Raw genomic sequence first — 27,883 nt, 5'->3', positions numbered from 1 at the left:
CGCTCTTGCTTAAATTGAACTGTAAGAAAAAGAAATAGAATGTGTTCTTCATGGTATAATTTACAACTAAGAAATGTGTACACTTCTCAGGAATATTTGACAAGTCAACAACAGTCAGGTAAGAATTTCTTCCCTAAAAATCCTGACTGGAATCCTTAAGCGAGGGGGGGGGGGGGGGGGGACACAGGACTGCGAGGAAAACAGTCAGTAGTTTCAAAAAATTAATGCTTAAGAATTTATTCTCCAGGGTGTATGTGGGGGAGGGGGGAAGCAATGAGTGTTTTCCTTTTAATCTTATCACCTCTCCTTATCACTCCAGCCTATTCGCTGGCTAGATGACTTAAAGAAGTACTTGGAATTATCTAAAATAGTCTTCTTTCTGGTAAAAGACTTGAGGCATTTTCACAATAAATAAAACTAAAGCACAGCCTCCCTTCACACTTTCTTCTATTTAAAAAAAACTAGATGATGTAGCCAGGTGCAGGGGTGGGGGGCGGAGGGGGGGAGGTGGTTACGCCTGTAATCCTAGCTGCTCAGGAGTCTGAGATCTGAGGATCACAGTTCAAAGCCAGCCCAGGCAGGAAAGTCTGTGAGAAGCTTATCTCCAATAAACCACTGGAAAACTGTAAGTGGTGCTCTGGCTCAAAGTGATAGAGCACTATCCTTGAGCTAAAGAGCTTAGGGACAGATAGCACCCAGACCTAGAGTTCAAGCCCCAGGACAAAAAAAAAAACCTAGAGGAAATAAAAATTCACTTAAATAATGTAGATATTATGGAAACGTTTGGAGAAAATAAGTATATATATATATATATATATATATATATATATTAGATCATTATTACAAATGTTACCATTGTTACATGATGTAATTTAGTAAGGAAAATTAGACAGTATTTTCAAAAGTTAAATATCCATTCTCCTTCCTTCTCTCACTCAATATTCTGCAAGCTTGTGAACTTCTCTGTTAGACATTTTAGTAACTACACTGAGGAGTTAAGGGTTCTAGATTCATATGTTTATATAATATGATTTATGAAACACACAGTCAAGGCCAGACACTGGTGTCTCACATCTGTAATCATAGCTACTCTGGAGGCTGAGATCCAAGAAATACTGTTTAAAGATGAACTCCCTTAATTTTTTTTAGATATCCTATGTAGCTTCATGGATTATTATTTATAATAGCAGTAGAGTTGTAAGGAGAATGGATGTGGTAAATGATTTATTACTATAAGCCACAGGGACCCTAATTACTATATATTCTAGTTAATATTGCAATCATCGACCACTTGGAGAATTTGTCAGTACTTAAGAAATTAACCTCTTTTTAACAGTAAGAGTTCCATGGAACTTAAAGTTATATACATCAATTCACTAATTTTCAATATCACTAAGTATAAATGGGTGCACATCCTCAAGACACATACATAGTTATTACTTGCTTATGTTTTAGTATTGTAAGTACCAGTTCCCATATATTTCTTAAAATAGTACTTTTTATGTACAAAAATAACATTTGTTATATATTACATTTTACAGGAATAAAATGTTTTTGTTTTTGGGGGTTTTTTGGGTCCAGTCGTGGGGCCTGAACTCTGGGCCTGGACACTGTCCCTCAGCTCTTCAGCTCAAGGCTAGCGCTCTACCACTTGAGCCACAGTGCCACTTCCAGCTTTTTTCTTTTTGCTTATGTGGTGCCGAGGAATGGAACCCAGGGCCTCAGGCATGCAAGGCAAGCGCTCTACCACTGAGCCACCTTCCCAGCCCCAGGAATAAAATGTTTTATAATTCTAAATTACTTGCCAGTCACTTACTTCCCATCTTTCTGGTTAACCAAAATATCACGAGAAAGCTAATAATTCTGTCTGCAAACTTCCAACACTTATACCAACTATTCCGCATGTTTCTACAGAGACACTCCTGTTTCAAAAAGGGCACATTTATTTATTTTTTTTCTAGAATGTAAATGATGAAATATTTGCTTTGAGCATTAAAAACAATGTCGAGTTACCTAATTTATTACTTATATACTCTCATAAATGCTTAATTTACTAAATATATGTTAAATGCCTTTTCAAGTCTTTTAAAATTGTCAAATATGGCTTGAAAAAACTTGAGTCACAGTTATTATTTATATAGATTCAATTAAACTATTTAAGTATATTGGTTTTAATATGGATGCAATCTACTTAATTAAACAAAGTTTAATGATTGTTGTTTATTGAAAGCATTTTTTCTAAGCTTCTTCCACTGTATTATACTTAAAGCAGATAATACTAAATGCAATGTTGTTATACAAATATATAAATAGGCATATAATTTTTATTGGCAACTCATTTAAACTACATAAATGCTGACAGTACTGTGATATACAGTAAGAATATTATCTGAGAGCACCAGACACATCTATGCTATACACTATTGCTAACTTTTTCCCTTTGTAACTCCCTTAATTTGCTTCATCATTCTGTGTGAAATCTGAAAAGTACTAAAGCTGTTGGTTCTATTTCTGAAATTCACATACTCAAAACATGCTTTAAAACATAAAGCAAGAGAACAATAATTATTCAGGAAAGTAACCATTCACTAAATGAATATAAAGAGACGATGAGGTACCATGCTAAGCTAAATAACTAAATACAATGATGGATAAAGCACTGGCCTCGTTCTGAAAGGTGACATCCCAGTCACTAATAAAGAGAGCATGACATACTCAAAGAGCTTCAAATGTGTGCTGATGTGCCATGATGGGAAATGTAATGGAAAGTGTCAACCAACCAACTTGGAAGGATGGTTGGGTTGGGTGCTGTGAAGAGTCAGAGAAACCTTATAACATTGTAGATAAGAAAGAATTTTGGCTCTGGAATCAGAAGGACTAGAAGTAAAATTATGGAATTTATTGTGTAACTAGTTGAATGACAGCAATCTTTTAATAATAGCTAATAACTATGACAATGATATACTATTTCTCTTTATTTTAGTGCTTCTAAAGTACAATTAACTTCTTTTTATTTATTTTTTTTTTGTCAGTTGTGGGAGTTGAACTCAGGGCCTGGGCACTGTCTCTGAGCTTTTTTAATCAAGGCTAACACTCTACCACTTGAGCCAGAGCACCACTTCTGGCCTTTTCTGTTTATGTGGTACTGAGGAATTGAACCCAGGGCTTCATGCATGCTAGGCAAGCACTCTACCACTAAGCCACATTCCCAGCCCCCATTAGCTTTTTAAAACATACTTAGAATCCAGTTAGGAAACAATCTTATCTTGCTTCTCTTTTACCTTTAAATTTCCAGTTAGAATGCTTCCATCCTGGAACATTTCTGATAAGGTGCAAATGGCTCTGCTGAGATGAGAATAAGGAGAAAGGGATGATAAAGACATCTCAGACTCCCGTGCAAACCTTCTTCTTCTGAAAAACATGCAAGTGTATAAGAGCTATCTTGATAGTCATGAGAAATCCATTTGGAGGCACATACTTTAAGGATTAAACAGATACCATATTATCAACTACCTTGAGCCTCCAACCAAGAGGAACCTGAAAGGAAATTTTAGGTGTAGCCAAATTAAGCAGTGTATATAACCTGGGTTATTTGTCTTTGTCATGGCAAAGTCTGAATTGTTCTAATGTAATCTCACAGGCTGTGAATGCCAGCCAGTCCTTGAACAAAACAGAAATTGTCTTGCCTTTAAATTTAATCCTCAAAGGAGAGAAAGTGGTTCTCATATACATATGGGAAAACGGGTTCTAATATTTTGTCCTCGTCAAACACTACTTTATATCAAGGCAGGTGCTGCTAGAGAGAAAAAAAATGTAGATTAACCATAAAATCCAGGCTATAAGAACTTATTTAATCATGTCAGGTTTTCATCTTGTGCCTACCCATCAGAAAAACGAGATGGACAATAAGGTGGTAATGGTCAAAAAGAAAAAGAAAAGAAGCATCAAGGAATCAAAAACTTATCTTTTTGGGTATAGAATGATTCTTATGCTGTGTTTTATGCTTCTAATTTTTTTTTGTTCTTCATATAGGTGAGATGGTTTGTTTTCTTAAATTGTCCTTCTCAAATTTATCTTACCATTTACAACCTGTTACAAAGCTGACTAAATATTGAATATTTTAACATGAGTCACTGTAGTCTCTAATATCTGAGAGTTAAAATGACTGAGGCTAAGGCCTGTGCTCACTGTAGCTCAAATGTTTGTTTGCCTGCTTGATTTTCTTTTCCCAGTTCTTCTGAAATTAAAATTAGCTCAGATTCTGTACACCTACAACTCCCCCTGACCTCTGAATCTCCAGGGGGCTCAGCAAATAGAATCTTACAGTCTCCATAGTTCTCAGCCATAAGAGCTGAGCTAAGGAAATTAAGTACTCAAATGTGACTCATTTTCAGAGCAAACAAAAATCAGATCAACTGAGCAATTGATTTTATTTGAACTAAGAATATTGGGCAATATAAATATAGTGGGTAAAAATTGTCCAACAGTTTATTTATAAATGTTGTATATACTGCAAAGATATTTTGGCCTTTGATTCCAAATATACGATATGTTTTATTTAGCAATTCCAGGAAAGAAAAGTAAGAACGGGTTTAGTTTAATTTATAAAGGAGGTATCGTTGGGTTTGGTTTGGTTTGATTTTAATTTTGACTTGAAGCCTAGGAAACAAAAGGTGAACCAGAAGCAACTAGCAGACATGAATTCTTTCAGGAATTCATAAACCTCACTTTTTCCACTGGAAAGATTTCATTTTGGAAGTAATTCTACCAAGAATATGGTCTTCTGGGGGCCATACCATGATATTTCTTGAGAAACAAAAATAAAAGTAGCATTTAAAGAGCAAAGTACTGAAAATAATACAAAGTGATCAGTACTAGAATTTTATTTACTAATGTGTGGCTTTAGGAAAGCTACTCAACCTCTTTAAAATATTGTTTCTGGTGAGCCAATTGGGATAATTCTAACCTCACGAGTTGTTACAAAGTCCAAACATGTAAAATGCATATTCCATAATACATAGTGGATAATAGTAATTATCTCTCTTTTCCTTCTACTCTTTTTCATTTAATATTATTAGTTTTTATTACAGAAAATGACTATTTTTATCAAATAGGATTACATACCTGGGAGACTCTAATAAAACACACCAATTAATCCTACAGATTTGTTAAGTAGAAAACCTGTCTCCAAGTTTACAATACTTTATAAGTCAGAAACCCACAAGATTTAATATTTTTAAAAAATAGGATTTCGTTAGACACAGGCCTAATACACAACTAAATATTTGATTGTCTTTTGTTGTGTCCCATTCAAGACATCAGCCCCATCCTTCGTTCAATCGATGTCTGCTCTCAAGAAGAAAAAAAAATTGATTAGATATTACTTCTTAATAACATTCGGAGCTTCAGCCAGAGTCACTAATTTAGAATTAAAAAAGCAATTTTTGGTATAAATAACGCTTCTATCCCTTTCCAAGAGAAGAATGCCTCATCTAATAAGCTGTGTCTTGAGATAAATGAATGCATTAAAGTTCTTAACACCCCTCTGATAGACCACAAATGGTCACAATACAGGACAATATTTGAACAGTAATGATTTGTGCCTTCTTCTTAAATGTAAGCTGATTGCAAAGGCTCCAAGACGGCAAGAAGTAAATAGCTAAAGGGGTCATGAATCTTAATAGCTTCCAAATCAGAAAGATCTGCAACTTATATGCTCTGACTGGAGTGTGAATGGAATGTATAAATATTAATAGGCCTGGCTGAGCCTCTGCAGACAAGCTGTCTACAATTTCACAGTGGGGAGATTGAAGCTGCAGTGTGCGGAGCAGATGCGAGGCGCTCCCACCTGGAAGGGAACTGTCAGCATGTGTGTAAATACATTTTTCCTGAAGCAATATTTAACACTCAGTGCTGGCCTGGCACCCAGCAGTACTATGCATGGATATTTAACTCCAGTCCATTATATAACTCTATGCAGATGCACACCAGGTCTATCTCTGGAAACAATTAAGGCAGAGCACCCCAGTTGAACAGCCTCAAAATCCCTGGAAAAGTCTAAAGCAATATCTTACCTATCTCCTTATGCTTTGCTGGCTCGTCACAGCACAATTTTGCCTGGAACATTCTAAGCAGTGACTCTGGTCTCTGTGTATGGAATTATCGTCAGCAATCCTACTTTGTCTAATGAAAATGGATAGGTTTCACCTTTGTGGTATCAATAACACAGTTAATGGAAAACTATAAATATTTTACTAATGTCATTACCATTTTTACTGATTAATAGCATAAGTAAGAAAATGGTTCTGGTGGGCTGGGAAGGTGGCTCAGTGGTAGAGCGCTTGCCTTGCATGCTTGAGGCCCTGGGTTCGTTTCCTCAGCACCACATAAGCAAAAAGAAAAAAGCCGGAAGTGGCGCTGTGGCTCAAGTAGTAGCGTGCTAGCCTTGAGCTGAAGAGCTGAGGGACAGCTCCCAAGCCCAGAGTTCAGACCCCATGACTGGACCCCCCCCCCAAAAAAAAGAAAGAAAGAAAACAGTTCTGTGGTGAAGGCTGGAACACTTTTGTCTTTTCTAACCCATAGCTATCCTGCATATTAGCTTTCCTATACTGTTTACTCTCTCAGAACCAAGTGTCTCAAGAACCACTTTACAATTCAGAGATGAAAGGAATGGAAAATGAGGTATTCTCAGAAATAATATATAGAATTTGGTAAAAATTGAAAAACAAAACAAAATCTTCCCAGAGCTAGTGGCTCCCATCTGTAATCCTAGCTACTCAGAAGACTGAAACCTGAGGAAGGCAGTTCAAAGCCAGCCTGTGCATACAAATCTAAGACAGTCTTATCTGCAAAGAATCAGCAAAAAGCCAGAAGTGGAGGTTGTGGTTCAAGGGATAGAACACTACTAACCTTAAGTGAAAAGCCAACTGAAAGCACAAGGTCCTGAGTTCAAGCTTTCCTTGTGGTGGTGGTGGTAGTTGTGGTGGTGGTGCTGTTGTTCTACAGGTGAACCCACGGCCTGGCTCAGCTGCCATTACACACACAAGCCCCTCTTGCATTTGGAGTATTTGTGAAGGAAATGGGAATGCAGCCAGCTATTAGTGCTTTTGCTATTTTTCGGATGTTTTTGCTCACTTGTCTCGTGAAAGGAATGAGATATTGATTTTCAATTTTTCTGACTTTGCTCATCATAAACAAAACAGAAGCCAAAAAGACTCTCCACCAAGCCTCTCTTCTCTACAGCTCCCACAAAAAGGGGGAGAGGTTAGAAACCCCATGGGGAATAAAGAAAATATACAGTAAGTGGAAAGATCTATACATATGGTCCCTGCCAAAGGAATCAAATACATTTATCAGAAAGGTACCGTTGCCAATTTGAGAGCTTGAAATTACTTTTGATTTGTTACATTTTTCAAATCAATGGCTGCTGTAAGCCAACCAACCAACAAAGTCATGTTTAACCTCCTTTTTGCATAAAGGTCATTTAAAATAGTTCACTATTACCCCAATATAATTCAAACTGAATTATTTTGAACTTAAACAGTAGTCTTAGGGTGAGAATCACAGTCACCCTGTTACCTTGGACATGGGGAGATAGCAGTGTCATCATTGTGGGCAATTATGCACCACCTTCCTGCACGGGTCACTCATTTTCCTAAATGAGCTTCTGGATATTAGGCATATGTCAGACACGATCCTTTCATTTATTTTCTTTTTCCATAACACTTTAGTTTTGCGCTCCTCTGTCTTCTCCCTAACTCCCCTAGTCTCTCTAATAAACCATTTGAGAATCCAATGAACTCTTGCCAAAATTACACAAAACTAAGCAATTATTTCATGGTCATCAGCCCTTGGCTATCTGCTTGCTGCATTTTTGACATTTTTTAAGCTGCTACACACCTGTATGAACATTTAGCAGGCACTGGAATTTCACTGGCAATATCACATTTTCAATTTCCCAAAGAAATTCAAACTCTGCTAACAAGAATGAAATGTGTCACATGGTACTATGGGATCACGTATGATTCTGATTAACCCACATTTGGCAATCAGAATCCTCAGGCAATTAGCACCCCAGTCATTCCCAGAATTACAAACCTATCAGATTAGATCCACATTGCAAGGCTGTCTTTTGCCAGCCTGCAGACTAGAGATAAAAGAACCACCCTTAGAACTCACTGTGGTAAGCTTTGAGTTTTAATTACAGCTATTCTGGGTCATAATGTCCTTCTGGGACTCTATTTCCAGTCAAATTTTATGTTTGAAATACTTGTTTTTATCCTTCTAACTTTTAAAACTTTCTCCTTTCTCCTTGAGTGATGTGGAGGTATAAGGTGTCATTTTTGTTCGCCCATATAGACTTCTTGATTATACAAGGGCAACAACAATTTCAATATTCTCTGTAGCCTCTTTCAGTGTGTTTTGATGTCCATGGTCATGATATGGTTGTGGGAATGAGGATTTGTGGTTAATGTATTCTCCATTTCTAGGAAGGAAGGAAGGAGGGAGGGAGGGAGGGAGGAAGGGAGGAAATGACAGTGGTCATGATCAAGCTCTGTGTATCTTAAACAGGTTTCATTGAACTGGCATATTCAAAGCCTATAGAGAACTACCCTGTGCTGAATGACAAATGTAGGTTATCCAAATACCCGTTACAATAACGCTTTTTAAACTGTGCAAGGAAGACATTTTTGCAGGTGGGAGGAGGGATGAATAGTTGACTGTAATGATAAACATAGTTCTGCTGGTGGTCTTGTTTGTGATCATTCGGGTAAATGCCCAAAAGTGGGGTTGCTGGGTCATAGGGATCTCTATGTGGAGTGTTTTGAGGAACCTCCATACTACTTTCCAAAGTGGTTGAACAAGTTTACACTCCCACCAACAATGCAGTTTATCCTAGCATTAGTTACCATAGCTAAGATATGGAACCAACCCAGATGCCCCTCAGTAGATAAATGGATCAATATATATATATATATATATATATATATATATATATATATATATATATATTGGAATTCTATGCCTCCATCAGAAAGAATGGCATTGCCCCATTAGTTAGGAAATGGAAAGACTTGGAAAAATTATATTAAATAAAGTAAGCCAGGCCCAAATAAACATAGGTCCCATGGTTTCCCTTATTTGCAATAACTAGTATATATCTGAGACAAGCAGAAAAGGTCAGATAAGATATATTAAGCGAAATGAACCCCAAGATAAGGACACAGGTGGTTTTTTTTCTTTCTTGCTATTGTTTCTAACGTATTTGTAAGGTGATTTTTTGTTGCTTTTTTCTTTCTTGCTATTGTTTCTAACGTATTTATAAGGTGATTTTTTTGTTGCTTTGTCTGTCCCTCCCCCACGGTATAACCCCTGTCTTCACTGTATTTGCTGTTGATATAATTTGGGGAGGGGAAGGGAAAAAACAAGTTGTTTAAATAAGGATACAGGTGGACCCATTGTAACAATGAGATGTACAAGATGCTATGTTGAAAAACAAACTTTACAATTTAGGAGGGGGGAGTTGGGGAGATGGGAGGGAAGAGAGGGTAGGGGAAAAACAAAGGAAGAGGCAACAATACTTGATAAGAAATGTACTCATTTGGGGCTGGGAAGGTGCCTCAGTGGTAGAGCGTTTGTCTTGCATGCTTGAGGCCCTGGGTTCAATTCCTCAGCACCACATAAGCCAAAAGAAAAAAGCCAGAAGTGGCGCTGTGGCTCAAGTGGTAGAGCGCTAGCCTTGAGCTGATGAGCTGAGGGACAGCGCCCAAGCCCAGAGTCCAGGCCCCACAACCGGACCCCCCCCAAAAAAAAAAGAATGGTACTCATTACTTTGCTCATGTAATTGTAACCCCTCTGTACAGTATTTTCATAACAAAAAACTTATTTAAAAAATAGTTGACTGTAATGAGTAACGAAAACACTAGAATCTCACAAATCTATGGGCATGTCACACAAGGAAAGTTGTGTAGGAACTTGAAACTAAATGAATTGTCCACAGTATGAGCATGAATCTAGAGCTTCCCTTTTTGGAGTACACAAAGGTGCTTGTGTGATCAAGAACAGAAAGTTCTGTTCTCTACTTTTCTGTTTTCTGTTGTATATTGGCCAGAACTCAGATGAATGTCTTTAAAACTAAACAAGCTTTGGAGTCAGAATATAAATATGTGTAACCCTATGTAGGTGTAAAAGAGAAAAACTAAAATATTTTCCTCTTCCATCACAAGAATCATGATGGATACCTTTCTAACAAATTTGCTAAGAGAGAAAAGCATCATTCAGTTATTTAATCAAAGTTTTATGTGACACAGAAGCCTTCAGAAATGAAGAGCCAAGATCCAGAAAATAATGGTGTATTTTTATATTTGGTTTCTTAAAGTAAATTTAGTTGTATTGGAGGTTCCTATATTACATGATATATATATAGAGAGAGAGATAGTAAAATGGTTACTGTAGTGAAGCAGATTAGCATTTATAGTTGCTGATTTTGTGACAATGAAATGGATGCTGGGTCTAACTGGTACCATCTTGGCATCTTGGTGGATAATGGGGACTTTCTGAAAACTCCTAGTGGTGAAATTCCTTTCCCCACCCCTACCCCAAGGTGATAGGCTCCTGAAGTAGAAGTAGATGGGTGGGCACTTGGACAATAGGTTCCCAGACCTGCCAAATCTGTACTGTGAACTTGGGAGACTGTGAACTTCCCAGCTCACTATGACCCTGCCATGGCCCTGGATCTTTGCTGCCATTGTGCCATGCCTCGTGTCTCCTGACTCTCCTCAGGTCACCATGGTATTCTTCTTCACCTCTCCATTAGAGTTGATCAGGTTTGTTGAGATTGGTTTTCTGTTCTTTCTTTACTCTGCCCCCCTCATAGCTGTTTCCTAACAATAAGACGTGCATTGGAGGCTGCAAGTTCTTGGGGGACATGAGTGGGCCCGCAGTCACTGTCTTTCTAATAGAGACTCCCCATTCAACCTCTCAATACCTGGCTTCTCGTATCTTGTGACTGAACTCCCCTACAACAGCAAGAGCAATGAAAATTTACTAATTTAACAAAAATCTCTAATGATAGTGTCATTTTTATTAACTTCAGTAAGTACACATTGAATCTGTGATCCCCAGATATAGCTACATACCTGCTGTTCTGCCTACATATCTACCCAACCTCCACTAGATCTGTGGTTATCATTGTTTTATGCTGTCTCTATGATTTCACTATTTAAAAAACATTTCCACATGTAAGTGAAAGCTGGAAATGTTTTCTTTTGATCCCTGCTTATTTCAGTTAGCACAACATCTCTACGGCCAAGAGATGTGTCAAGTGTAGGACTGCTCTTCTTTTTATGAGGTTGAATAGTGTTTGTGGAGAAGAATGTCTGTGACATTTTTTAATCCATCCATGTCTTGGCAGACATTTAGGTTGTTCCCATGTTTGGCCATTGTGAATGGTGCTACAATGGTCACTGAAGTCTAAGTACATTTAAGAGAAAGTTGATTTCAGTATAAATCCAGAAGAAGATAATAGCTGCATAACATTTAATAATTCTTGAGAACCATCATAGTGCTTTCCACAATGTCTTCACTAATCTACATTCCCAGCAACAGTACATTAGGGTTCTCTTTGCCCAACATTCTCATGAGTAGTATTTGTTGTATTTCTTTTTTATCTTTTAAGTGCAGGTCCTGGAACTTGAACATTTAGGTTGTTCCCATGTTTGGCCATTGTGAATGGTGCTGAGCACTGTCCCTGAACTTCTTTTGCTGAAGGCTGGCACTCTACCACTTGAACTTGAGCCACTTGAGCTCCACTTTTGGCTTTTTTGGTGATTGAGGATAAAAGACTCATGGACTTTCCTGCATTGGCTGACTTGAAAAAGTAAACTTTAGATCTCAGCTTCCTGGGTAGCTAGTTTACAGACATAAGCCACTGGCACCTGGCCTATCGCTATCTCTTCTTTTTTTTAATAGCCATCTTTATAGATACTGGGGTCCTGGTTTACATTTTTTCAATAGTGATGTTGATTGAACACCTTGACAGATACCTAGTTTTCATTTGTATGATTTCTTTGAGAAATGTCTATTTGGGTCCTTTGCCAATTTTAAGCTGGATTTTTTCTGACATTAAATTATACGAATTATATACAGTACAAATACAAGTTTTGAATATGATTTCTTGTGAGGTAGATAGTTTACACTTTTTTCATAATTCATAGGCTGCCTTTTCATTTTATTATGCTTGCTTTTTAATTTGAGGATATTCCAGTTATTAAAGTTTTGCTTCTGTAGTCAGAACTTCTGGTATGATACAATAAAAAAATATCTACTGGCACCACTGTGTTTCTTTTATTTTTCAAAATATACATACTATATTGTATTTTAAAGAGTCCTTTTCAGACACAATGTTCAAGAAGAGATATACATCAGTTTCCTAGAGAAAAAAAAAAGTCATTCAGACAGTACTTAAATGTCTAGGTAATACTACAGAGCCTATATTTACATATAAATTAGGCCCAGCACATCAAAGAAAAATGTCATGACTTTTAGATGCTGCTATTAAATTCCACACAATGAGTTAATATTTTTCAATTTGATAATTAATATGCCTGAATCTGCATTTTCTCAAATAAGTGCATATTAAAATAGTTTTGCATATCATTATTTTTTATTAGATACTGTCCATCATTCTAAGAACTTAAAGAGGTTTTGCCACTTTAAGGTACTTTAACTTCACCATACTATTGGGAAGATTAGGTGTATTTTGCTATTATTGTTATTTTAAGATATTTACATCCTTCCCCAATTATGGCCAGAAGATAGTTTGGCGACTTGCTCATGGATACATGGCCCTGAGCAGGTATAAGCACAAGAGAGTTGAGCACTTTTCTGTTGCATAAAGGAAGGAATTGAGGATCAAAGAGAAAAAAACAATTCTACAACAACTTGGCTAAGGAAGGCTGAGGAGGAGGTCTCCTATTCCTACCTCAGTGTTCTTCCTTTTAACCGTTTATGTCTACCTTTCAATTTATAATGCAAAGTAACCAAAAAGATGGGATGGCAAAAACAGTACTCAACTCAGAAAAAAACTGGAAATTGTAAACTTTGCCAAAGTTTACAGACCTGAAAAATATTACTTAAAATTAGAGGATTAGTAATAAGTTTATCTATTTGGGGGGAGCTAAAGGGAAGCACAGAAATGGAGGGACAAAAGGTAAGGAAATACAGCAGTGATATTGACTAGACACTACATTGAAAATGAACTATACAGCTTGGGGAGGAGAGGGATCAGAAGGGAAAATGAGGGAAGAGGTGACATTGTTCAAAAGGAAATGTACTCATTACCTGACTTATGTAACTGTAACCCCTCTGCACATCACTTTTACAATAACAATAAAAAATACTTTTTTAAAAAAAGAATTTATATTAAAATGAAAAAACACTAGGGGGTTGGGGATTTAGCTTAGTGGAAGAGCACTTGCCTGGCAAATGCAAGGCCCTGAGTTCAGTTCTCAGCTTTGGGGGGAAAAAAAGAGTATTATATAAAATTAAATCACTCTCAAATAAAATAAAATACAATTTAAAAATAAAAAAAAAAAAAAAAAAAATTAAATCACTGGGGGCATCAGCAACCTGTCATTGCAAGAACCTGTAGCATCTAGCTATTCCTTTCTTACTCAGGACAGCTGTTCAATTTTAGTCACATTCACAAAGCAGTTAAGAATTAAATTGTTTTTCATTTTCATCCTTAATTATATCAGATGACACTAAAGGAAATATTTATCTTTCACAAATATTAAAAAACAAGTGTGTCCATAAAATAATAGGAAAAAGAGTGGGAAAAAGTTTGAGAATTAAGAAGAAAAACCTAACTTACCTTAGAAGTAGTAATTTACCAATCTGCTAAAATGCTAAAAAATATGTACTCTACTCACCTACCAAGCCAACTTCTAAGAACACAACCTAAATCAATAATCTCATTTTTCATGAATTAATTTGAGCACAAATGTATTTACTCACTCTCTACTATAAGAGCAAAGTCTTGAATACAATGTAAATGACAAAATGTAAGACAAAGCTTGCATAAAGTATATCCAATGAATATATTGTGTAATTAGCAAAATGGTTATTAAATATATTGCATCTTAGCAAAGAAACACATGTGTATATGCTAAGTAAAACACATATGCATGCATACATATATACATATATGCATATATATAAGAAACAGAATGTAATACCTAAACAAAATAATACAAAACATATGGAGAACACACAGAAATAAAATACACAAAAATACAGTTAAGGAAAGAGCTTATGGGAGACTTTCTCTTATTAGATATTTTTATTTATAACTTTGGAAATTATAAGCCTTTAAATTTTAGGGAATAGTATATTTCATTCTAGTAATGGACTAGGTAATTTGAACCCAAACCCTGTTATTAAAGACAGAAGAAAAGCTGGATGAAATATTTTCAAAGTATCTTCAGAGACTTCACAAGGCAATAAAAAATAAATAAATGAGCTGAGACCTCAAAGCACTATAAAAAATAATTCAAAGAAGTTAGCTTCTTTTTTGGGGTCTGCTTTATACTTAGGATTTATACCAGAAGACAATGCTGAAAACCAAGAAGTACTGTGGAGAGCCCCGTCACCAAGCGGGACAAAATTGGAATTCAGTCTGCTAAATGTAGGAAGCCAGAAAAGTCCCAAACTTTTGGGATTGAGATCTTCAAATCGGAATCATTATACATAAGGGAAATTGAAAGTATGCCAACATCTTTAAGTCTTCTAAATAACTCAGAGAAACAAATTCTCAATTCCTAAAATTAGATTAAAATGAGCCTAGATTTCAAGTGTCCCTGGGTGTCTGGCAAAAGCAGAATCTCTTTGAAAGGAAAAATCTTCATCCTAGACCTCCAGTGTTTCTGCAAACCATTTTTCAAATTTAAAATTCAGATAAAATCAAAGATAACTAAGCATACAGAGAGACAAGACTATATGAATAACCACCAGTAAATCTAGAAAGTGAAACAAACCTACAGGGACTCTAGATATTCTAAACAGTTTAGACAGTGGGGATTTTTTTTTGCTTGTTTCTTTTTAGGAGATGGTTTTGTTTTGTTTTGCTAAGACACAAGGACTTGCTATGTAGTACAAACTGCCCTCAAACTCATGATTATCCTACCTCCATTGGGATTACAGGTGTGCAACATTACATCCAGCAAGACATGGGCTTTTTTTGTGTGAAAATACTGTACAGAGGGGTTACAATTACTTGGGCAAGATAATGAGTACATTCCTTATCAAGCATTGTTTCCCCTTCCCATCCCTTATGGTTTTTTTTTTTAAATAAACCTGCATAAAAAGAGGAAAAAAGCAGCATTTCATTTTCTGCAGAAATACATAGCAGACAAAGCCAGGTGCCAGTGGTTCACACCAAGCAACTCAGAAGGCTGAAATCTGAGGATCTCAATTTAAAGCCAGCCGATTCAGGAAAGTCCATGAGATTCTTGTCTCCAATTAACCAGCAAAAAAAAAAAAAACAAAAAAAAAACAAAAACCTTAAAGTAGAGATATGGATCAAGTAGTAGAATGCTAGTCTTCAGCACAAAAGCTCTGGCCCTGAGTTCAAGCCCCAGGACGAGCATACACACACACACACACACACACACACACACACACACACACACACACACACACACACACACACACACACACACACACACACACACACACACACACACACAGAGCAAAGATTAGCAAATTTTAAACAAAATGCAAGATTATAATTAACAGATAACAGGCTATCAGTTATAGCCATATATAAATTAGTGAATTAGACTGTTAGAAGAAATTAGTCATAATAAAGCATAGAGAGACTAAAGAATGAAAAACACAAAAGATATAAAGAGATCACATATATTCTAACCATACAGCTAGTTGTAGTGTCAGAAAAAAAAGAAAGGAGGACAGAATCAATATTTATTATATCATTTCACACCAGATGCCAGTGGCTCATGCCTAGAATCCTAGCTACACAGGAACTAAGATCTGAAAAATTATTTGAAGCCAGCTGGGACAGAAAAGTCAACTAGACTCCATCTCCAAAAAAAAAAACAACAATAAAGAGCTGAACTGGAGCCATCCTTCAAGAGTACCAGCTGTAAGCAAGCAGCCCAAGTGAAGACTAGGCTGTGAGTACAAAACTCAGTACTAAAAACAAATAAAAATAAAACAAACCAAGAATGATGTTAATAACTTTTCAAAACAGATGAAGGGTATTCAATGACAGCTTTCAGAACACTTTCAACAAAGAAATACAAGCTTTTCTTTAAAGCACCAAGTCAAACCCCACGTCAATCAGCAATGTGAGAAGCCCACTTTTCCACTACACTTTAAGATCCTACTATAAGACATCTATTTGAATTGTTCCACCAAACCAGGTCATTTTCTCTTAAGGGATGTTATTATTCTCCTGGCCCTTACTGGAGTAACAGGAGTGCTTTGTTACCATATATCACTGTCAGTAAATGCTAAAGTACACAGAATAATTTCCAACAAAAGAAATCACCAAATACAATATATATGTGGCATAACACCATCATTAAAATAGAAATATTTTTATTAAAAGGTCAAAATTTATCTACATTCCAATAACCTACTTAATTAAATATAAAATTATATTAATTAGAACATCAGCTTATTAATGGCAGCAAATTATGAACATGAAAACAAAAATTTAGTTATAAAAGTAGTTTTATCACCAAATTATTTAGGACAATTTTAACAATCCCGAAATCATCTTCTGGTTTTTTTCAAAATGAAAAATACAAGGAAATCATAAATAAATTATATTTATTAATAGTTTACATGTGTACCATTAGCAATTCAGCTTTTTTATGTGTGGGTTAGTTTTTATTTATTTAAATAAAAACTCCCATCATTTTAGCTATTCAGGAAGTGATCTCTGGAGAATCAGGGCTCCAAGGCCAGCCAGAACATAAAACTTTGATAGACTTCATTAAAAAAAAAAAAAAAAAGCAAAATGCTGAGCTACATGTATGGCTCAAGTGGTACAATGCCAGCCAAGCAGGCAAGCAAAGCAAGCTCAAGGCTCTGAGCTCAAACTCCATTTCTGGCAAAAACAAAAAAGCAAAAACCAAAAAACCGACAACAATAAAATCCATCAGATCTGTGAAGTAAACATAAGAGAGATTGCTGTTACCATTGAAAGTGATGAGCTTTACTACCAAATTAGTTTTGACATTTGTTGATCTCTTCTAATCAACCATTCTCACAACCCTAGTAGGAAACATGTATCATAGTATAAATTTATTTGGAAAAAGTTGTTGTCTTTTTTTAATTAAGAAAAAAACCAGATCCTCCTGTCTGATTCCTAACATCTAATGAAATGCAAATTGAATGCTTCTCTCTGTTAAACATCAGAAGGGTCAATGTATAAGTTATTCTCTAATATCCAGATTCATGCTGTGAATTTTAAATGCTAATTCCATAGTTCATTTCTCGCTCACCTCAGCACTGACAGTATCTGCTCAGCCCTTCCCGGGAATAAGGTTCATTTTCTTTGCTGATAAAGGGATTGAAATTCGGTTTTTCCTGGCTCCCCTGAAGCATTGTGCTTACCATCTCCCTTTGTGGTCTGTTAGGTCTTACTAATCATGCAAATGTGTAGAAATGTAAATAAATAAATAAATGCCTCTGCACATTGTTTGGGGTGAGTCCAAGAAAAATCAGATTATTTCAAGCTAGCATTCATATCAAGGAGAGGAGGGGACACTGAAGCCAAGCTGATGAACAGGGCAAGGGTCTTTTGAAGCCACTTATATCAAATGTGATTTACAAAGAAATGTGCTCTGCAAAAACTTCGATGCAGCCCTTCAAGTTCTATAACATGATGGTTGGTGCTCAGCAGTTGAGCCCAGAGCAGCTGTCCTGCAACTCTAATTATGCACTTCTTGTCATAATGCAATAGATGCAGTATGGCCAACTAATGCACTCACGGGAAAAAAATTTAAAAAACAGCAAAAAACCTTAGGTATAGGTTCTGTAAAATGAATGATAAGGAGTTCAAAGCATCACGGATGGAAAAGGCAAAGATGGCAAGAAGCTGCAACTAGGACTTCATAATTTATTGAATTTCTTTTTCATTTAGCCAAATAAAATACTCCAGTAAAAAGTCAGACCAGGACTGGGAATGTGGCTTAATGGTAGAGTGCTTGCCTAGCATGCATGAAGCCCTGGGTTTGATTCCTCAGTACCACATAAACAGAAAAAGCCAGAAAGGGTGCTGTGGCTCAAGTGGTAGAGTGCTAACTTTGAGCAAAAGAAACTTAGGGACAGTGCCCAGGCCCTGAGTTCAAGGCCCAGGACTGGCAAATAAAAAAAAAAAAAAAAGACCATCACAGGACATCAGTGGCTCAGGCCTATAATCCTAGCTAGTTTCAGGAGGTTGAGATCTTAAGGATCACTGTTCAAAGACAGGCCTGACAGAAAAGTCTGTAAGACTCTTATCTTCAATAAACTACTCAGAAAAAGCAGGAAAAGGGACTGTGACTCAAGTAGTAGAGCACTAGCCCTAAGCAAAAAAAGCTCAGGGATAGCACTCAGGCCATGAGTTCACGCCCCAAGACCTGCAAAAAAAATTTTTTTAAACAAAACTTTGACCATCAATTATAAGGCCATTTAGAAATATTATGACTGGGTGAATATTTTTTAATTTTCTTTTGTCTGGGTTTTCAATACTGTTTAGAATGGCCTATAGGTAAAATGAGAAGACTTGATAAAGTACAACACTAAAAAACTAGGAGAAACAGAGAAAGAAAAATGTTTGAGTCATAGGAGAATATACATGTGAAAGCTGCCTCAACTTGATTGGTGCAGGAGACACTACCTTGATTTTGTTTTCAGTATTCATGTAACAATTCATTCATCAATACCTCTGTTACTTTCTTAAGAGTCAAGCCTAAGTAGCTGGGTGTGGTGGCACAAATCTATAATCTCACCTACTTGGGAGGCTTAAAGTAAGATAATCACCACCAAAGGCCCACCTTTGCCAAACCAAGTACATTAAAATTAAAAGGGTGTTGCTCAAGTGGTAAAGTATGTAACTACTTAACTAACAAGCATGAGGGTCCTGAGCTCAATCCCCAGAACTAAAAAAAAAAAAAAAAAAAAAGTGAAAACTTTATTCCCTTGGTCCACATGGTTTTTGCAGAGGTAAAACCTATTATCCAGGATTTACCAGACTAACCTGCACATTTTACCCAGCCCAAACAAATAACACACATAGGACATCTGACCCCTGCCTTGGATTTTCTAAAAGTAGGTCCTTCCCTTCAGGTCTGAATCTGTAAAGATGGCTTAGAATACTTGCAAGCAGCTGCAGCTATACCAGGAAAAGCAGAGCTGTGAGATAAAGAGAAATCACCTTGTAAAGCCTTTGAAATCCTGAAATCCAGTCATGTTTGAAATGAGCCCTATCTCCAGATCTTCTCTCATAGTACTGATGTAGTATGTAGTAGTATGTGTACAATTAGCTGAATCCTAATTATACAGAGTGAGGTCTATATGTTAACAAGGGTGAGAGAATGAAACAAGCTCCACCAATAATCCTTTAGAATATTTTTTAAACCTAGTGACTAGCATTGTGGTTAGCTGCTTTCATAATCAATTCTTCCTGAGATTAGAAACCTTTTGAAGGCAGGTTCATTCATCTTTCTATCCTCTTTAAAATTTATTTTGAAAATAGGACCTGCTCAGCTCCATTTATTTGGTTTCAGGCAAAAGTACATTATAAAGTGTATTTTACTACAATAGCTACAATACTGACAATTAAATTCTGGCCACCTAACCAAATTACCTTCTGATTTCATTAATAAAACATCTAGAAAAAACTAGTCTCAGATGAATGAAGGCTAAGTTCTTTGAAAAGTTATTTAGATGGCAGACTTCTTTCCTCAATATTGCTGATTAAAGTATTCTATTTTGAAAAACTAATATTTGAAACACTCTTAAAAAATTATACAGGGTCTTAGGAAAAACTGCATACACAGCAATAATATATAAAAGAATAAACACAAATGATTACTCCTATCAAAATAGTAAATGGCTAATAATAGAGTGTTTGGATTATAACTTCTCTGAACTGTGTTTTATGAGCTAAAGTTTGGTAAGTAAATTATTTATAGACAATAGAATGGTCAAATCCATTATCTAGAAGAAAAGCCCTGAATCTCACTTTCAACTATTAAAAATATGCCTTAGAAAAGAGAAATGATTTCTTGCTGAAAGGAGTTTTTGCTTTCTCTGGTAAACTTCACACCATGAAATTTTAGTGAAAGTATCTGCTAAAAGGTTATAAGAAGCTGACTATAAAGGTTTTTTTTTTAATATACCTGTAAGGAATGATAGCATTGAAACAATAAGATGTTTTCCCCGAGCTGTCTCTGACAGTGATAAATATGGCTTTTGTCAGTAGTTCTGAAGGCAAAACTAAAGCCCAAAAGCCAGTAAGGTTTCCTATTTTGTATTCTTTAGTTTGCCATTTTAATTTTGCCATGCTAATTGCCAAAAGTTAGAAGGCATCAGATAACCTGAAAGTCTATTCATGTACAGCCTGTGAGATCTCATGGCAGTGTTTCTGAGACTGAGCTGAGGTAGACCCAAGACCTACATTTCTAACAAGCTTTCATGTAAGGCCTATACTGCTAGTCCCAGATGACCCTGGTGAACCACTATTGCATTCATGGGCTAACAATTCATTATACGAAGGAATAAGCCAGGCACTCACTCCTCTAATCCTAGCTACTTGGAAGGCTGAGCTTGTGAGGATCATTGTTTGAGGCCAGCTTAACAGAAAAGTTCACAAGACCCCTACTGAATCAAGAGTTAAGCACAGTAGCAAGCACCTATTAACCTAAAACAAGTGGACTATGACCTGCCTGAGTTCAAAACCTACTACCTGCACACATACACACACACACACACACACACACACACACACACACATACACAGAGAGAGAGAGAGAGAGAGAGAGAGGCAGAGAGACAGAGAGACAGAGAGACAGAGAGACAGAGAGACAGAGAGACAGAGATTTGAGAGAATATGTTGGGAGAAGGTAAAATCATGAATGCAGTTTGGCCAATCACATTTGAGATGTGTATCAGACATCCTAGTGGGAAAGTTGTGAAATGAAATAGAAGCTGTGATAGAGCACACTGCCCACTAAGAGCTCATGTCCATTATAAAAACCTAATGGTTGAGTGCAAAGCTCCTATCAATTCAAACTGATCACTATTGGCCTGTTTTAGTAACTGTCAAGTAGCCACTTTCCATAGTTCACCAGTTCTTGAAATCCTCATTTAGAGGTAGGTTCATACTTCTCAAAATTAAGACTCACCTAGAGTTTTGTATTGTGTAAGCAATCAGACACAATGACAGAGTTTAAAACTGGTGAATTGCAGAAAAGTCTGCAGGGAATTGAAGCTCCCTACTACAAAGATAGAGATACTGCATAATACAGGGTTAAGTGTATCTCATAGTCTAGTCCTCTAACTTTGACCCCTAAAGAAAAACAACATATGCATCCATAATGGATGTTTAATATGTTATATGTTAAGACCCAATTAGAATAGTCTATGACTGGGCCTCCATGACTTCACATTCTTGCACACAGTTTAAATTCTCCCTTTCACTATTAGAAAAGCACTCAGCAGAAAACTAGGTAAAATAAGTTTCTTCAATTCAAATAACATGAGTGTTTTGGTCTCCTAGACCACAGAAGATGAGAAATAGCATGTAACCCAGAGACTGGGGGATAATGTCATCAATGCAAAGATGTAACAGCTAACAACTTAACCACCAGAGCAAGCACGGAGCTAACTAAGCAAATACGACCACTGGAGCTACAAGCCATTCGGGGATAATGGAAAAGCCCACAAGCATCATCAGGAAGGTCTTTATGTGTAACAGCAATTGTTTATGAAGACAAATTCAATATATAGTTTACTAAGAACCTTCTATGCATGTATTAGACACTGCCTCTTTAGAAATAAAATAATAAATTAAGCAGAAAACATTAATATTTTGTGATTTTCCCATTTAAATGACTTTTGTATTTCATTTACAGTGTTTCATTTCTGTGAAACATTCCAAAGTGTGGAAGGCCTTTATTTGTGATACGTTTTACTAGAGGATGTAGCACCTGTGTGTGATGTATACAATGTCCAACCTGTGTGAAATACCGATGTGGTACTCACATTAGAGTTCTGAAATAAGTATTTTTCCCTCATTCCCAGAGAGCATTTACTACTGCTTGCATGTTGATCATCCATTTTCATGGGAGTATCAGGGTTTGATCCAGTTTCTATTAACAGCAGCACAACATGAAGGCTTTCAAGTATAGAAGAAAACTTAAATTGTTAATTTGAACTTGAAAAAACTGCTCTGCCTGAAGACTAAAGGAATCCCAAATATCATAAAGATTAAAGATTGAAATAAGTTATTTTAAGTTCTTAATGGATGAGACAATATCTGGCTTTTAAATTTGCATTTTAAGTCAGTTAAGAAATATACATCAGTAAAACTTGGTTGGATTAATGTTTTGGAACTCCTTGAAACAAATTAATATTATTCTCCACCACCACCAAATACCAAAAAGGGACAAATGAATATGTAATTTTTGTACACTATATTTTCTCCATGCCAAATTCATGTTTATAGTGAACAAAGACCTTAGGATAAATTATTTTTTCTAGACAGTTTCTTACATATCAACTTCTATTTGCTAAACCTCAACCTTTTGAATCTCATAGAGAAGTCAAGACAGCAACTGAATAGTAATAATTTGTGATTCATTCAAATCATAATGCAATATCCATGTTAATTACTGTGATTTAATATGCATCTTCCCCTTTTCCAGAATATTTATGAATTATTCTTTGTGTAATCCCCAGGTACATTATTAATGCACATCAAAAGACACTTTAGTTATAAATATTAATGGCCTGCATGAAATAATTTGGGGCGTGAAATTTCATAACATAGTTGATTTTTGTCTGTAATTCCTCTTGTTGCTTGATTATAAATGAGTTTCAATTAGATATGAGTATTATTTTATTACTTTTTGGTGGAAGGTTAGAAATTACAGTATTATAACAATCAAATTTTTAATGCAGTGTAATTCCTAGCAGTTCTTGCAATTTCTATTTGGTTGTAAAATACATTTTTCCATAATAATTAACTACACAATGAATTTAAGGACTAGAGAACAGTTGCTCTATAACATTTATAAGAATTAATTTATGTTATTAAGAGGAAGTAAGAAGTTTTTAACATAAATGTAATGAGAATTCATTGGACCCTTTTTCTTATTAGTCTTATAAAAACAGGTGTCTGTGATATAAATTTTTCAGTATCTATTAAGGAAAACCAGGCCTTTTCTTCCCTACTTGTTTTATAAGTGTTTAAAGATATATGAACTTCTTAAGATTATTTTCCTTCTTAGGCTTCCATGACTAATTATCAGGGTAGCTGTTTACAGCTTCAATAGTTTCAATAATTTATAACAATTTCTCGGTTGTTATTTTATGCTTCTTACCTCCAAACATGGAACTTCATTCCAGGAAAATCTGCAAATTTATATTGCTTATCATTTCACTATTTAGAGAACCTGAACTTAATAAGGACACCATGATTGAAGAGTTCCAAAAAAAATGTTAAACTGGTCTAAATTTAGGAACTATTCCCAATAAAGATTTCCAGATTTGTAAATTCTTTCTTCCCGGCCCCAAGTGTTTAATAGTTACATATTAACAATAATAAATAATTGAACTTGGGCTAAAGCTGTTTCCCCTGTTCTTCACTCCTACCATGACAGAGCAGGAAAAACAGGTACAAAACTCACTAACTGCAGCATACATAGGAGTCTGTGGTGTGCTGAGTACTGTGCCGTTCAATTTGTTCTGTTATCTTAGTTTGTATGATTAACCTCTAAAATTAATATTGCATTCATTTGAAGAACCTCAGCCTCTGAATGGACATCGGCTGAAGGTTTCCAGAGCTGGCCCATAGAAGACCATGCCGCTAGCCCCACAGTCTATTGCTCTTTCACAGTTCCCTTTCTTCTCTGCAAGCAGGAGAGAGAGGTAAAAATAGAGACTAGATTTCTTCCAATGTCTCTGTAGCCATTTTCTTTTTTTTTTTTTTTTTTTTTTGGGTCCGGTCGTGGGGCCTGAACTCTGGGCCTGGGCGCTGTCCCTCAGCTCTTCAGCTCAAGGCTAGCGTTCTACCACTTGAGCCATAGCGCCACTTCTGGCTTTTTTCATTTTGCTTATGTGGTGCTGAGGAATCGAACCCAGGGCCTCAGGCATGCAAGGCAAGCGCTCTACCACTGAGCCACCTTCCCAGCCCTCTGTAGCCATTTTCAAAGAAAACAGTATATGTCTCATGGACATTAACAAATTTAGAGGATAAACTATATGACTTCATAGAGTGCCTTCCAAGTGAACAAGTCAGCATGACTAGATCCTAACATCACAAATGCTTTCTTTTTGAAAAAAAATTTCTTTTCTTTTTTTCTCTTTTCAGTGCTGAGGCTTGAACTCAGGGCCTTGCACAAGCAGTAGCACTCTACCAAGAAGCTACATTTCTAACCTTGTTGTTTTGTTTTGCAGCTCAGTTATAAAGATCTTGCCTAGCATTTGCAAGTCTCTAGGTTCTATCCCTAGAACTACAGGAAAAAAAAGTTATTCAAGAGGCTGAGATCTGAGGATCATGGCTCAAAGCCAGCCTGGTTAGGAAAGTCCATGAGACTCTTATCTCCAATTACCCAAAAAAAAACCAAAACACCAGAAGTAGAGGTAGAGCTATAGTTCCAGTGATTGACCAGTAAGTAAGCTTGAGTATAAATGCCCAGGGACAGTACTCAGGCCCTGAGTTTAAGCCCCTAGACTGGCAGACAGACTTCTCTCTCTCTCTCTCTCTCTCTCTCTCTCTCTCTCTCTCTCTCTCTCTCTCTCTCTCTCTCTCTCTCTCTCTCTCTCTCTCTCACACACACACACACACACACACACACACACACACATTGGAGCAGCCTAACAAATTTATCTTCTTTTTTTTTGGGGGGGGGGGGGGTCCAGTCGTGGGGCCTGAACTCTGGGCCTGGGCACTGTCCCTCAGCTCTTCAGCTCAAGGCTAGTGCTCTACCACTTGAGCCACAGTACCACTTCCGGCTTTTTTCTCTCTCTCTCTCTCTCTCTCTCTCTCTCTCTCTCTCTCTCTCTCTCTCTCTCTCTCTCTCTCTCTCTCTCTCTCTCTCTCTCTCTCTCTCTCTCTCTCTCTCTCTCTCTCTCTCTCTCTCTCTCTCTCTCTCTCTCTCTCTCTCTCTCTCTCTCTCTCTCTCTCTCTCTCTCTCTCTCTCTCTCTCTTTTGCTTATGTGGTGCTGAGGAATTGAACCCAGAGACTCAGGCATGCAAGGCAAGTGCTCTACCACTGAACCCCCTTCCCAACCCCAAAGTTATCTTCTTAACACTAACTCCAGACAAAAGTGCTCTCCCAGTATTTCTGTTATAGCTTCTGAAAATCTGCCAAGGCCAGGAGTCTAATCAGTCACATAGAGAAATAGCTGAACTCAGAACTGCTCTACTTATTGGACTCCTCATCCTGAACCATCATCTACTTCGGCTTCTGGGTTGTTTCCAGGCCACTACACCTAGGCAAATCTCTCTCATGGACAGACCTTCAACTTTTTTTTTTTTTTGTCAGTTGTGGGGCCTGAACTCTGCGCCTGGGCACTGTCCCTCAGCTCTTCAGCTCAAGGCTAGCGCTCTACCTCTTGAGCCATAATCCCACTTCTGGCTTTTTCTGCTTATGTGGTGCTGAGGAATCAAACCCAGGGCCTCATGCATGCAAGGTAAGCACTCTTACCACTGAGCCACCTTCCCAGCACCAGACCTTCAACTTTTAAAGCCAACAATCAATTTTACTTTTGAGTAATCCCCACTTCCCCACTTCCTTTAGATATTTCTCAATTGGTATGAATAACCAGAACTTCTAGCAATTCTATCACCCTATTCTTGATATATCAGTGACATTCATTTTTTTGTTTTGTTTTTTGGTCAGTTGTGGGGCTTGGCACTGTCCCGGAGCTCTTCAGCTCAAGGTTAGCACTCTACCACTTGAACCACTTGAGTCACAGCACCACTTCTGGGTTTCTGGTAGTTAATTGGAGATAAGAGTCTCACAGATCTTCTTGCCAGGCTGGCTTTGAGATGGGATTTTCAGATCTCATCCTCCTGAGTAGCTAGGATTACAGGCGTTGAGTACCAGTGCCCAGCATCAGTGACATTTTTAAAGTTTGCTTTCCCCGAACTGCTCAGTGTGCCACATACAGCATCTAATGAGGATCAAGTACAACACAAGCATACTCCCTATAATGTGGACATCATGCTTTCATAGATGCATGCTAAAATTTTACTGGCATTGGCGTAGACAAATCACACAATCCAAACACTGAACTCCCAGAATGCTTGACATGAGTTCACATGAAGGTATGTCCAACTGTTCCATTATGTGTGTCATGTGCATTAACACAAACCTAAATAGCCCCAGGCTGTATGGTCAAAGTTTTACTCAAAACTTATTTTCTCATTATATAGTCCTAAAATAGAACCACACTTTGATATTAAAAATCCACACATATTGAGCCCTTTCTGTATGTAGCTGTTGTGTCAACCATGTCTACAGCCCCAAAGATAGGTGTCATCCCATCATATCTATTTCTCATTTGAAGAAGACAAGGCATAGAGAGACTAAATCACTTTCTAGGTCACAAAGCTAGTGAATGACAAAGCTTGGATTGGAATTGTGACAAAGCTGTGGAGACCTCACTAATTCCGTCTGTCTATATCACCTCAATCCACAAACAGGTTCTGTTTTTCAGTTGCAAATGCTTGATTTTTTTTTCCTTCTTCATTAGGTTAAGTGTAGAGTCCTCTGGACCTTTCAGTCTCTTCTCTGATCCCCTAAGAGTTTTCTGAAAATAATGGAAACTAACTTGGGAAAGACTGAGCCACAAGCATAGAATGAACTTTGCTGCCTAATTAATCTAAAGCTAAAATAAATCTTAAAGTCTATAGAGAGGTGCTAGTGCAATCATCATCTATGTTTTAGTCCATAAAAACTCCTGCCCAGCTGTCCGTGAAAATATTTCCATGATGAAATAATGAAATCAAACTCGAGTTGTGTTGAACCTCTGTGACCGGCTTGGTGTGTGGACGTGGTATTATCTGTCTCAAGTGAGTAGTCTCTATGTCTACACTAGTAAGTGCACATATCTACTAATGATACTGCCAAGGAGTCTTTCTATTCCTCACCTACATTCTACATGATAGGCCAGGCTCTGATCCCTACTCCACTCCTAGGATTTATATGTAGCTGTAGTCTGCTGTCTGGAATGGGAGCTGAGGGTTTCTTATTGAGTTAGCTCTGCGATTTGTCCCAACTCTGGATAAGGAAGGAGTTTAACTCCTCCCTGAAGTAGAAAGAAAAATATGTCCCATAGGGAATAAGGAACCCTATTTCACTGTTGGTGGGAATGTAAATTAGTACAACCACTCTGGACAGCAGTCTGGAGATTCCTCAGAAACACTAAACATAACTCTTCCCAACCACTCAGCCATACCACTCCTGGGCATCTATCCAGACCAGGACATGATAAAGACACCTGCATATCCATGTTCATTGCTGCACTTTTCACAATAGCCAAGATACAGAAACAGCCCAGATGTCCCGCAATAGATGAGTGTGTCCAAAAAATATGGTACCTATATACAATGGAATTTTACACAGCCATTAGAAAGAAT

This window comes from Dipodomys merriami, unplaced genomic scaffold, assembly GCF_024711535.1.
Source record: "Dipodomys merriami isolate MVZ:Mamm:240054 unplaced genomic scaffold, mDipMer1.0.p SCAF_10, whole genome shotgun sequence".
Lineage (NCBI taxonomy): Eukaryota > Metazoa > Chordata > Mammalia > Rodentia > Heteromyidae > Dipodomys > Dipodomys merriami.
The sequence above is the reverse complement of the archived record's forward strand: the minus strand, read 5'-3'. Positions refer to the sequence as shown.